Genomic DNA, 12984 nt, shown 5'->3' with positions numbered 1-12984 from the left:
TTGACATTGTAGCCCAACCTGGCCTTAAAACCACTATGTAGCTGCACACCTAGCAGTTCTGCCTTAGCCTCCTGAGTGATGGGCTGGCAGAAGGTGTGCACTGCCAAACCCGGGGTGGGGGAATGGGCCCGCATTTGCCAGGTATTTTGTATTTTGGTTTGCTTGTTTGTTTTAAAAGTCTTAACGCTAAGTAGCTTTAACTACAACTGTTTTCCTCTGATTGAACTAGTTGTCTTTGAAGAAATTACTGTAAAAACCAGGCTAGAAGGCATCCTGCTTGTGGTATAACCAAACCACCCTTTTACAAGAAGACAGTAAATGCTTGTGTGTGGTGTGATGTGATCACTGACGTATAAAGTGCTTCTCCTGTAATTCCCAGGCCACAGAGAAACAGTAGATGCATACAGTCGATGTTCAGCTAAGCCAAGGAGTGGTATTATTTTCCCAGTTTCTGGGATATTTTCTCAGCTCTGAATTTCAAGCCTTTTTATCCTTAAAAACAGAAACACCTGATCTTCAGTAAGTTTCCCAGGCTGACCTTGAACTCTTGGCTTAGGCCTGGAAGCAGTATTAGAAGTAATTGGTACCTTTCTTTTTAGAGGGTGTTTCTCTGATATCTCAAATATTGAGAATCTGAGTGGGTTTTAAAGAATTAAAAAGTCATAAGTATAATTTATCAGCTAAGAAAAATCTGCTCTGGAAAATTAATTGGTGAACAATGTCATTCCTGTGAAGTCTGCTGGTTATCAGCCCTCATATCTTGCCTGCCTCCAGGATAATGGGCCGTCTGGCAACATTCTTGAAGCCCAGCAGGGTAAGAGGGTTGGTTGGCCTGAAAGCTTGTCACTGTCAGTAAAGCACCCCTGCTGTGAAAGCTGTGTCAGACTGATGGGCTTGCTGGATGGCGGGGCAGTGCCAGCTGTGTGCCCGCCTCTGCGGGTCAGACTGCTTCAGTCACTGCAGTTTTTAAAAGGGATGTTTTACTATGTGTCTGTCCGTGTGTCATGGCCTGCCTGTGGAGGGCAGGACACCTTGAAGGAGTGTCCTTCACCTTGTAGGCCACAGAAATCCTGCTGTGACCCCTGCCTGGCCATCCTAGCTAAAGCAGCAAGATCCAGGTTTAGTAAGAGACCCTTCTCAGGTGTGGATCTGCCCTATACCAACATCTGACTCCACAGGCACATACACACAGTTTTTTAAATATAGAAATAGATACTCAATGGTAGCAGCTTACCATAAAAAAGGAAGCAGGGAAGGGTTAATTAGTGCTATGTGGTGTATGTTGAGTTAACCTGTGTGCAAGGATGGGGCTCATCACACTGAACAGAAGAAGCTAATACATACTTGAAGCTTTGAACTCAGAATCATGTAAGGTGAAACTAGGTAAGCACTTACATAGGTGACCAGCCAATATGACAGTCACATATGTAGGTGACTTACATATGTGGCCAGTTCCAACCCAGTCTTAGCTTCGTGAGACACAGTAAAAAGGGGATTCAAGTCGTAAACAGAAGGGGGCAGGGCTTAAATGGTATACAAAACATGCAGGAAACTGGTAGTGCATGCCTTGATTCCAGCATTCATGAGGCAGAGTCAGGTGGATCTCCAAGTCCCAGGACCATCCAGGCTACATAAAGAAACACTGCCCCACTCCACCACCACCACCTCTGTGCCAAAGACAAAAGTTACATGCAAAAGCAGGTATGCGCAGAGATCATTTCTAAGGCCCTACTAAATAGTGTATAGACTGCCCTTGGGTCAGAGAAACACTGTGCTGCTGCAGCAGATACTCCCACTAGGTGGCGCTCCCAGACCATTTTTGGTACAGTGCTGGCTGAGTAACACTGTTTCCTAAGGTTCTCATACTAACATGTCACCTGCCTCTGCCTGGACTTGAAGGTGTGTGCCATTACCTGTGGCACTTGTTGGCTTGAAGGTGCTGGACTTGAAGGTGTGTGTCACTACTGCCTGGCTACCTTCCATTTGTACGGCTCCATGTTGTGAAGTGTCAGGAAGCCAAGAGGAGGACGATTTCAGTCTCCCCACCCTATCCCAAATGCACACCCCAAGTAGCAAAGGTTTCCCTTTAACCAAAAATACTGCTGTTAACTCAGAGCTGTACTGAACCAGCCATCCTAATGCACAGCCGAGCCTACAGGCATCTATACACTGAGCTCACTTACTATCTGACCCCTCCTTCCCATCCCCAGATTTGCCCTGCCCAGTCTCCACCCCACTGCCCCAGATAGCTTTGGAGCCTGTCCTGGAACTCACTCTATAGACCAGGCTAGCCTCAAACTCATAGAGATCTGCCTGCCTCTGCTTCCTGAGTGCAGAGATTAAAGGTGTGTGCCACCACTGCCCAGTCTTACCTTTTCCCTGCTTAGTCTTTGATAAGATTCTCCTAATCCACCACTTTTTTAGAATTCTTGAGGACACAGCTTCTTAATATCCCAGGGGCTATGCATGCTGGGCCACATCCCCAACCCAGTTTGAAAGGCTGAGTGAGGTGGGACTGCCTTTAATCTGTCTTTTGCTGGTTCAGGGCCAACCTAGGCAACAGGGGACACTGCCCTGCCCCCTCCCTCCAAAGGAACATTTTTAAGAGGGACTAGAGATGCTTGCTTCGTGGGAGAGTACTCAACTAGCATGTGCAAGGCCCCGTGCTCAGCCTCCAGTGCCACCTAAGTCATGTGATGCACACTTGGAATCCTGGGAGGTTCCAAGGGAGAATTGGAAGTCAAGGGCATCCTACACCAGACAGTTAAGGCCGACCTGTCTTTGAAAAACAACATGGACTGGGCCCACTGACCTGGTCAGGAGCTTTTCCTAGGGAATTGGCAATTGCACAGACAGATGTGAATGAATAAACATTTGGCTAAGTGGCAGGGTGAAGGGAGAATTTAGCACACTCTGTGCTAAAACGCAAGAAGATCAACACCATGGTGTGTAGAGACTGCAAGCAGCATGCAAACCTTTGAGGACTCTGCAAGCCTGTCGTAGACATGGTTCCATTTCTGTGATAAAATGCCATGACCAAGGCACTTTATAAAAACTTTTAATCTGGAACTCACCTTTCCAGAGGGTCAGAGTCCATAGCCCATCATGGCTGGGAGCATGACGGCAGGCAGGTGTGTCATTGAAGCGGTAGCTGAGAACTCATCTTGATCCGCAAGCATGAGGCAGAAAGAGCTATTGGGAATGGTGTGGGCTTTTGAAACCTCAAACCCCACCCCCAGTGACACACCTTCTCCAACAAGGTCACACCTCCTAATCCTTCCCAAACAGTTCCATCAACTGAGGACCAAGTCTTGAAGTACAGGAGCCAGTCAAGCTGCCACAAAGGCTTCCAGAGATCGTTTTAAGAAAAATGGGGGTTGCATTATTTTGATAACTGGGTATGTGCTGTGTTTCAGAGCTATCTAGTGATTCTGCAGACTGAGTCTGGGGAGTACACATGCACATGTGCTCTGTGTGTGTGTGTGTGTGTGTGTGTGTGTGTGTGTGTGTGTGTGTGTAAGAGCACGAGAGAGCCTCATTTCACAGATTTGTCCAGCCTCATCGTAGAAGGAAGGATGGGGCAGCATCAGGGCCTGCCTGCATTGTCAGTGGGGAGCCTGACTAGGTTCTTACATTGGGACCAGGTGGGAGTTGCAGAGAGAGAAAGAACTGCTTCAGGGGTAAGTGGCAAAGGTGAAGCAGGCGGTAAAAGGGTGAAGTCTCTAGTTTGTGTAGCTGGATGGGTGACTGATTCCTCAGTCACTTCCACACATAGCAAGAGGACAGGTTTCCAGGGAAGATGTGTGACCTTGGGCATTGTGGAGGGAAGGCTGTTGAAGTCAAGTGGAGGGCTAGGAGATGAAAGATCAGCCTGGAGACGGCCAGGGCGGCACAGACATCGCCTGGAGGAACTGCACCACACATGACTTTGGCAAGCCTGACTTGTTTGCATCTCATACTCTGTGAGAAATTGCAGCCTTTGGCCACTGCGGTATCATATGTAGGGGGAAGCATGCCTGCTATAGAGAACTTTATGTCCCACATGGCTTTTGGCCTCTTGAAATGAGAGCAGCTGTGCTTGTCTGCACAAGGCCCTCACAAGGCCAGGCACATAAGACAGGGAAGAATGGGGACTCTCAAAGGGGTGTGTGTGGACCTTTGTAGGGAGTTTGTGAAGCCCTGAGGGAAGGACCAATGCCTCAGCCCCATGGGAATGGCAAAGCCTTCCCCAAGTGAGGCTCAGGACAGCAAAGTCTTCTCTGGTCCAAGTGCAAATGTTGACTGTGGGCAGAAAGTGGTCATTGTAGCCTCCGCCCTCCCATCCCATCCTTGCCGTGTTTACAGCCTGAAGAACTGCCCCCCCACAGAGACCACTCCCACTGAGGTTAGCTAAACCTGCCTCCTTGTATGTCTGTATAAAATAATCCCTACTTCATATAACAAGCATGCTGAGTATGGTTTATTAGTAAGCACTCACCTGTGCTCCTGTGTAATCCCAGGCAAACTCACTGGGTCACCAAGCTAGATTTAGGATTATTGATCTGTTGCACCTGTTAATGTGTGCCTAGGAAAGTTGGTGCCAACAGCTGACACTCAAACAAGGATGCAATGGGGCCAAAGGTGCTTTGGGGATCCAGCCGTAGAACAGGCAAATGAAGTGCAGCAATCCAAGGATGGGGTTTCTGGGAGGAGGGTCGTCCAGAGTGATCCCCATCCTTTATGTGGTACAGAGGGATACATCTCCATCAATGGGGGTCTGCCACATGAGCCCAGCGTGCCCCCGCGTGGCCAATGTACTAGAGAACATATTGCAATATCTGTTAAGTTGTACATATGGGAGCAGATTATAAGCAGGTGTGGCATCAGTGTGGTGGGGAGATAAGACGTGCGACTGAGGCTGTTTGCCCTGGAAGAACTTGCCTGTGTAGGGAACATACACGCCATGCAGGTGCTGTTCTTTACACTAGCCTCAGCACTGGGAAGAAAGATGGAACACCGCAGGCCGAGATGGAGGGGTCAGTTTACCGTTCCCTGTGGGTAGAGGAGTGTGGAGACACAGATGAGAGCGGTGCTAAGTGACCCTTCCTGACAGACTCTCGGAGCCCAAGGAAGAACCGGACAGTGAGGAGAGCACATGCTCGGAGTGATAGAAGAAGCACTGCGTTTATAGAGAAGGGGCCACGGGACTGCGTGCGCAGCCGGGGCTGGACCGGCAGACGGGTACAGGAGTCTGTAGGACCCCTGTGAGCGCTGCGGGAGTGAAGAAACTAGAATTATCTAAGGCTGTGTAAGCTGAGGCCGTCTGAGGGAAATGGAGGATAGAAATGCCTCCGCTGCCTTCAGGGCTGAGTCATTTGAACGGGTAGCCGCAGTTGGTGGTGCCGTTTGAGGCGTTCACAGGTGTGTCCTTGCTGGCCAAAGTGTGTCACTGGGACGTACTGTGAGAGTCTATAGTTTTACACTACTTCCGGTTCACTCTCTGCTCTGTGCCTACCGTTGAGGATGTGAGCTCTCGGTTTCCTGCTCCGGCCACCATGTCTGCCTCTCGAACTGGAGGCCCAAATAAACTCTCCTCTTGACGCTGCCTTGGTCATAATGTTTTCTGATAGCCACGGAGAGCATCTGAGACAGAAGCAGTTACAGGCACTGGGTTAGCCCGGACTGAGGTCCCCGTCCATATCAGGGACTGGAGACACCAGAGGAAGGACAGGGTCAGTGCCACTGAGTCTGACCTGAGTTTTATGTCCAGGACTTTATGGTGGAAGGAGAAGACGCAAAATGTCCTCTGATCTCCACAGGAGTGTTCAGCATGTAGGCTACACATCCCCCTACACACACACCACACACACCACACACACATGCACATACACACACATATACATACACACCTACACACACACACACCACACACACCACACACACACACACCATACACACTACACACCACACACACACACCACACACACCACACACACACACACCATACACACTACACACCACACACACACACACCACACACACCACACACACACACCACACACACACACCACACACACCACACACACACCATACACACCACACACACACCACACACACCACCCACACACACCACACACACCACACACACCACACACACCACACACACACCACACACACCACACACACATGCACATACACACACATATACATACACACCTACACACACACACACACCACACACACCACACACCACACACACACCACACCCCACACACACCACACACCACACACACACACACCACACACAAACCACACACACTACACACCACACACACACACCACACACACACCACACACACACCACATACACACCACACACACCACACACACCACACCCCACACACACCACACACACCACACCCCACACACACCACACACATACACCACACACCACACACCACACACACACCACACACACACACCACACACCACACACCACACACACACACCACACACACACACCACACACCACACACACACCACACACACACCATACACACCACACACACACCATACACACTACACACCACATACCACACACACACCACACACCACACACCACACACACACACCACACACACACCATACACACCACACACACACACAGTAGGCCTGCACGGAGCAGTGGCTGTGGTATTTGATGCCCAGTCACGGAGCCTGCCAGGACTGTTGTCCCTAAAGGACTGGCGGCGGGTGAGATGGCTCGGCAGGTGAAAGCGCTAGCCACCACTCTCGGCAATCTGAATTTGGTCCCTTCCCTTTGACTCACATGGTGAAGGAGAGAACTAACTCCAGTAAATTACCCTCTGACCTCCACACATGCCCGGGTGCGCCCGTACACATAGACACACATGCATAAATAAATCAATGTGATCTAGAAAAGGAAATAAATTTCATCAGGGGCCTTTGGGACTGGTGTGGAGGCATTAGCGGCTTTGCTGAGTCCCAAGGGGGGTCATGAGCTTTACAAGGCAGAACAGGAGCAAATGATGTAGACTCGGCATGCAAGCTTGGTTTTTACAGAGCTAATGTAACGGAAAGGAAAAGAAAAGGCACTCGAGCAAATGCAGCAAGATTTGTGTTGTCAGAATTCCTAAAGAAAAATGGTGACAGAAAGCCACATTCAGCACTCGTGAGCGTCTTTACCACCTGAGCAAGCGGTCAATGAGTTCTAAATATGACAAACCCAAGCAAGTGGGGAAGATTAAATCTCTGTGTGTGTTGTTGGGAAAAGGGGATCATCCTCCAAGAGTGGGTCATGTACACGTCTCTCCTGCAAGTAAATATTCTGGGGTAGAGCTCATTGTCCCAGCCCAGGGCCCTGTCAGCAGCCAGTGTGGCCAATGGAAAGGCAGAAGCTGGCTGCAGTACCCCAGTCCTGAGTCTGTCAGATCTGGGCTTGGCAGGATGTCTAGAACCAGCTTCCTGGCCCCAGCTCCTCAGAGGCTGGGAGATTCATGGCTGGATGTGAAGATGGCTGATGGAAGAGGAGCTGGAAGTCCCTGTTCGCAAGCTAGCAGTCAATTCAGGAAAAGTCACACTGCTGCTTTCCTTCCAAAGTCCCAGGTAGGCTCTCCAGGAATAAGGTTAGTCCTAGATGTGGAGTCGAGGTGACGGGAAAACCACTCCATTTGGGCTACTGGGGGTAGAGAAGGCATCTGGCCATACTTCCAAAGGAACCGAGCCCTGCCCTTCAGTAGCATCTCACCAGCAGGCAGAACTAGAGTACAAAAGAGGCAAATGGGACAGACTTGGTCACGGCAGTTCACCCGACCTTCCGCTTCGGGCTGCAGACACACTCTGGGAACGAAGACTGTTCTTTATTGTGAAAACCCATTTATCCTGAACAGACATGCAGCCTGCTGCGGCACCCACTTGTCCACTCAGTGTGAACAGTCATTCATTCTGCTGCAGAAACTGGGCTTGTTTGAGTACAGGGTATAGTCCCATACCCCGTTAAGGGACAGGCCGTCTGATGTCACTGTGAGTGCTCCTCCGTCGCAAATCCATTTGGCCTCCAAATTCTAATTAACCTGCATAGTGGGCCATTCCACTGTCAGTTTTGTGGGTACTCACAACCGGGGACACGAGAACCCCGAAGGAAACGTAAGAATGGTAAAAAACGGTGGAGCTACCTGGGTAAGACGATCCCATTTCTACAGAAACAATTGTTTTGAGTGTCCATATCACTAAAACAGTCTGCATTATTTCTAAAGAAATTATCTAGAGTTTGCGATGGCAAATACTGTAATCACAGTCCCTCAATAACAAGACCCTGTATAAACACAAAAGCATATATATATATATATATATATATATATATATATATATTTACAAATTTTTCGAGAAAAAGGCATTATAACTTCTTTCTTCACATTTCAGAATGGCCTGCAACGCACACGGCTCGTTTTTCAATTGGGATAGCTTCTTTCTTTTTCCCTGAGAGGATGGCATTAAGGACTTCCTCCGCAGCAGCTCTCCGCTTAGGTCCGGGCGGGGTCCTTGCGTAGCTCCGAGGCGTCACCAGCAGAGGGCGCTGCGCCCGCGGGCTCGGGGCGGGGCCGGGCGCGCTTTTCTCCCCAGCAACAGGGGCCCGCGCGGAGCTCCGGGGCGCGGCCTGGAGGCTTCCCCGGCCCCGCCTCTCCCCGCCCTCCCGCCCTGAGCGCGCCAAGCTGGGGCGTAGTCTGCCTTGCGGGGACCTCTCCCCTACCGACCCGGGCGCGGCAGGGCTGGGGACCACTCCCGTGCCCGCCCCCGGCGCAACCTTCCCACGGGCTGGCCCAGCCGCAGCTGGCTCGCACTTTGGAGCCGGATGGGGAGACGTGACCGCCGAGACTCGGGCGCGCCAGGAACGGGCGGGGGTGCGAGGGGGAGGCTGGGCTTTGGGGCACCTGGGGCAGTTCGCGTTCCCCGGGGAGGGGACAAGGAAACGGGCGCCCCAGCTCCGGCAATGTGCGTCCCCGAGTTCGCGCGCCAAGACCCATCCTTCGGTTCCTTTTCCTGCTCCAGAGTCTGGCCTGGGATGGGGGCCAGGCCACCACCGGTCCAGCCCGCAGTCACCGGAATTCTTGCAGTAGGTTCACAAGTTAGTGACGGCGGAGGCTCACTCCTACCTCAATTTCCTGATCTACAAAATGAGAACCTGGATCACCCCCACCCGCTCTTCCACCGCGATCTAAAGACCGAAGCTTTGATGCTACATGGGAAAGGCCCGGGTGGCAATCCCAATGACAAAATTATCAGAGTGTGTCTGCCACCAGTTTCCAAGGAAGTCAGTCCCACCTCTGATTAGGCGTCAGAAGGTGCCACTTCTGCATTCTCCCAAGGACCTTAACAAATTTGCTTGTTCGTTACCTTCCCTACCCCACCCTCAGGAAACACTTTGCTATGCGTTAGCTGCTTTTCAACCACAAGTTTTCTTTGTGTTTAACACTCAAACGCCTATGATTAGGGATCTGTAGCCGGGCGTGCACACACAGCAAAACAAAGTCCCAAGACCTTAGAGGCAAAGGTCACGGGGGAGTTATCGAGTTAAGGCTGGTGTTTCAGATTGCAGTCCCAGATCCGCCACGTGCTGCTCCAGTGGGGTACAGTGTCTCAGTATGTTTTCTCAGCTGACGAACTATACTGCTTGGCAGTGCCAGATCTGGGGCTCATGAGAAATCCTCTCCTTTGACAGACCCCCATGAATCCTTTAATGTGCCAATAAATTATTCCTACAGTGCTCCTCAGGATCCAGGCCACATCACTACTTCGAGAAAACATCTGGTCACCTAGTGTCCTTTTATAAGACCTTAGATGTGAGATCAGGGCCTTTCTTAAACCCCGTGGATCAGGAAGTGGGGGTGGTGATGGTGGGAAATCAACTCAGGGACGAATCTTGCCCAGATTGGGAGGCTTGATAAATTTTCAAAGTTACCAGTAAACCAGGATCAAGGGGAAATGATCCCTGTGCTCAACACCGCAGGGGAATTTGCCTCAAGATTCCCAGTTATCACCCAAAGCCCCCGCCTGTACATAACTACACCTTTGGTATCCCGCCAGGTATGCTTGGGGATTTTGGGGTGTTGTGACATGGGCTGCCATTGCCTTGGGGGATTACTGCCTCTGCCTCTCTCTCTCTCTCTCTCTCTCTCTCTCTCTCACACACACACACACACACACACACACACACACACAGAGGTCCATGGTAGGTATCACCAGGAAGAAAGGGCATCTGGTTCTTGCCCTGCTCTCTGCTAGAACCTTTGACCTCAGCAGCCGAGTGGGTGGATGCCTGGGAAGATGTAGTTGCTCCCGTTGGCCTGCAGCACCCTTAGCAGCCTATCAGAGACGAGGAATCTGAAGGCTGAGTGTAGAGCTGATCCAGACAGCCTTGCTGGTGACCGTCTAGATCAGCGGTTCTGTGAAACCACATTTCCGGGCAAGGGGGGCGGGGCGGGGCGCGGGCGCCTCTCCTACAGCTCCTCTTTCACTATTTTCTAAAGCAACTCCAGGAAACCCCACAGTGAACCGAGAAGTGTTGGTGTAGGCCAGTACAGTGACCGAAGGACGGAACAGGAAAAAATGTGAAATCTGGACTAAAAAAGCTCAGCAACGGGCACAAAATCATCAAAAGCCACCCAAGGCCGAGGCTCCTGCAGATGTGACCGAGCAGGACTGTGGGATGCTTGGAAGGGACCCATGCGTCTGGGGACGGGCATGGCTACATGCCGGGAGCAGTGAGCAGAACCATCTCCTCCAGGTCCCTCTGGGCCACTGAGCCTGCTCGTATGTGCCACAGCTGTGCTGAGCACCTAATGCTCAGGGCTTTCCCAAGTGGAACTGCTTGCTGTTTGGAGACTTCCCCGGGGCGTCTGGAATGCCTTTTCCCACCTGTCCAAATCATTCCTACCAATGTCCCCACCCTAACACCCGACTACTAGGGTTTTCCGTACCCACCCCACCCCTTCCCGTGACTGCCTCCGGTGCACGCGTTACACTGTACGTAACTGCAAGCCTGTGAGGGCTTATCAGATCTTGCAGTATTGTCCTACCTGGGTGGAAAGCCTTGCACGGGGAGCCTCACACATCTTTAATGCTAGAGAATTTGTCCCTGTTTAGGACAGGGTGGACACAACGCAGACACCTCCCCCAGATCCACACCCCTTTCTGAGAATTCTCTGACCCCTGGCTGCATTTCCTGAGTGCCACGGGGCCTTGCGGTCAGCCTTCAGTGACAGGAAAGATCTGGAGCCAGGCTTTGAGCCAGCGAGTGGCGTCCACCGCCGCAGTGTAGTTCCCTAGAGAGGACTAGGGTAAGATTAAGGTCAGGAAGGAAAGAATCCAGTCCCTGGTACTGATGCATGTCCTGCTCTTCCCAGACAGACCTCCAAGTCTTAAGACGGGGAGGGGGGCCAACACCAGTGACCTCGGGTAACACCCCAGTCATTGTGGACGCCTAGGAACAGCTCTGCGACATCAGGGAGGGAACTCGCTGCCCGCCTCTGGGGACAGGAAACCACGGAGTGTGGGCAGGGGTGGGGGATGGTCCAGCCTACGGTCGCTCGCAGGCGGCCGTGCTGCAGGTGGCTCGAGCAGCTGCCAGCCTTGCGGCTTCCCGCTGCAGTGCCCGCCCGCGCCCCAGCCTTTCCTTGGGGAGTTCTCCGGCTCCGGGCGCCCCAAAGCCACCCTGGCCGTGCACAGCTTTCTGATGAGTCAGCAGCAGCCGGGAGCCTCCGGCCGCCGCGGGCATCTGCTCAGTGACGCACCGTGAGTCACGGGCGCCCGGGCAGCCGCAGCCGAGCAGCTTCGCTGCAGCGCCGCCCCCACGGCGCCCACCGGGCTGCTCGCCCGCACCCGCACCGCCTCCCGCGCCAGCCGGGCCTCTCCTTCGCCTTCCCGCCGCGGCAGGCCGGGCTCCAGGCTGACATCAGACGCTGGCCGCCAGGCCACCCTCTGAGTCAACAGTTTCCGAAGCGCAGCCTGCTGCCAGGGGCGGGAGAAAGCGCAGCCTCCCGGGGAGGCGCGGCCCGCACCACTCGGGCGGCGGTGGAGGGCGGAGGTGGGTGGGGACGAGCGGGGGCCTTTACCAGAAGTCACGAGGGCGAGGGAGAAGGGAGGGCCATCGCCACCCTGTGGAGTAGCTGGGCGCCGTAGAAGCCCGCCGCCCCCAGCCACGTGCTGCAGCCCTCGCTGGGTGGCAAGGCTGGAACCGCCCCAAGGGCGGGAGGAGAGGAAAGGCGAGGCCCTTGCTGGGAAAGGCCCCAGGCCAAGTTTCTAGAAGCAGGACTCGCACCTCCCTAGAGACCTCTCTCAGCCTTAGGGTACCGACCAGGGACAGGCTTTGGGGCTGAGACCTGGCCTCCAATCAGGCTTTTGATGGGGGCAGCTTTGATTAAGCCCCACTGCGGCTGGCGACTGGCCTTGCTTGGCTGTGATAAGACCGGAAGGACTCAGGCCTCACCTAACTCTCAGTCAGCGGCAGACCCTGTAGTCAATTTGGGATGGGGAAGTGAGGAAGCTCGTTCAGCTAAAGAGGTGTATTCAAAGATGAGAGTTAACAGCGCCCTAGTAAATGGCTAGCAGATGGCTTCCCATGAAACTGGGCGGTAATGGTATAAAGAGAGGAATAAAAAATAAGAATTCTGAGAATGTTTTCTTTTCTTTCTTTTTTTTTTTAAAAAAAGAATATCACTGGAGGGCATAATTCTTCACCTCTAAGCAGGTTTCCAGAAGCTGGGGGTGTGGCTTGATGATCGAGCGGTTGCCTACGTGCAGGTCTAGTTCTTAGGCGGTGCGTGTTGGGGGTGAGGTGGGGAGACTGAATTTCTTACCAAGCCCCACATACTTTAGAATAATCTAGCCTTCCCCAAGGCTAGGCGTCTGGGTGCTTCAAACTGCCTCAGAGTCTGCCCAGCAACCAATCAGAGAAGCGGCTCTGTTCCCAGGAGGCCCAAGGAGAGC

This window comes from Myodes glareolus, chromosome 19 (assembly GCF_982192425.1).
Source record: "Myodes glareolus chromosome 19, mMyoGla1.1, whole genome shotgun sequence".
In the NCBI taxonomy this organism is placed as follows: Eukaryota; Metazoa; Chordata; class Mammalia; order Rodentia; family Cricetidae; genus Myodes; species Myodes glareolus.
The sequence above is the reverse complement of the archived record's forward strand: the minus strand, read 5'-3'. Positions refer to the sequence as shown.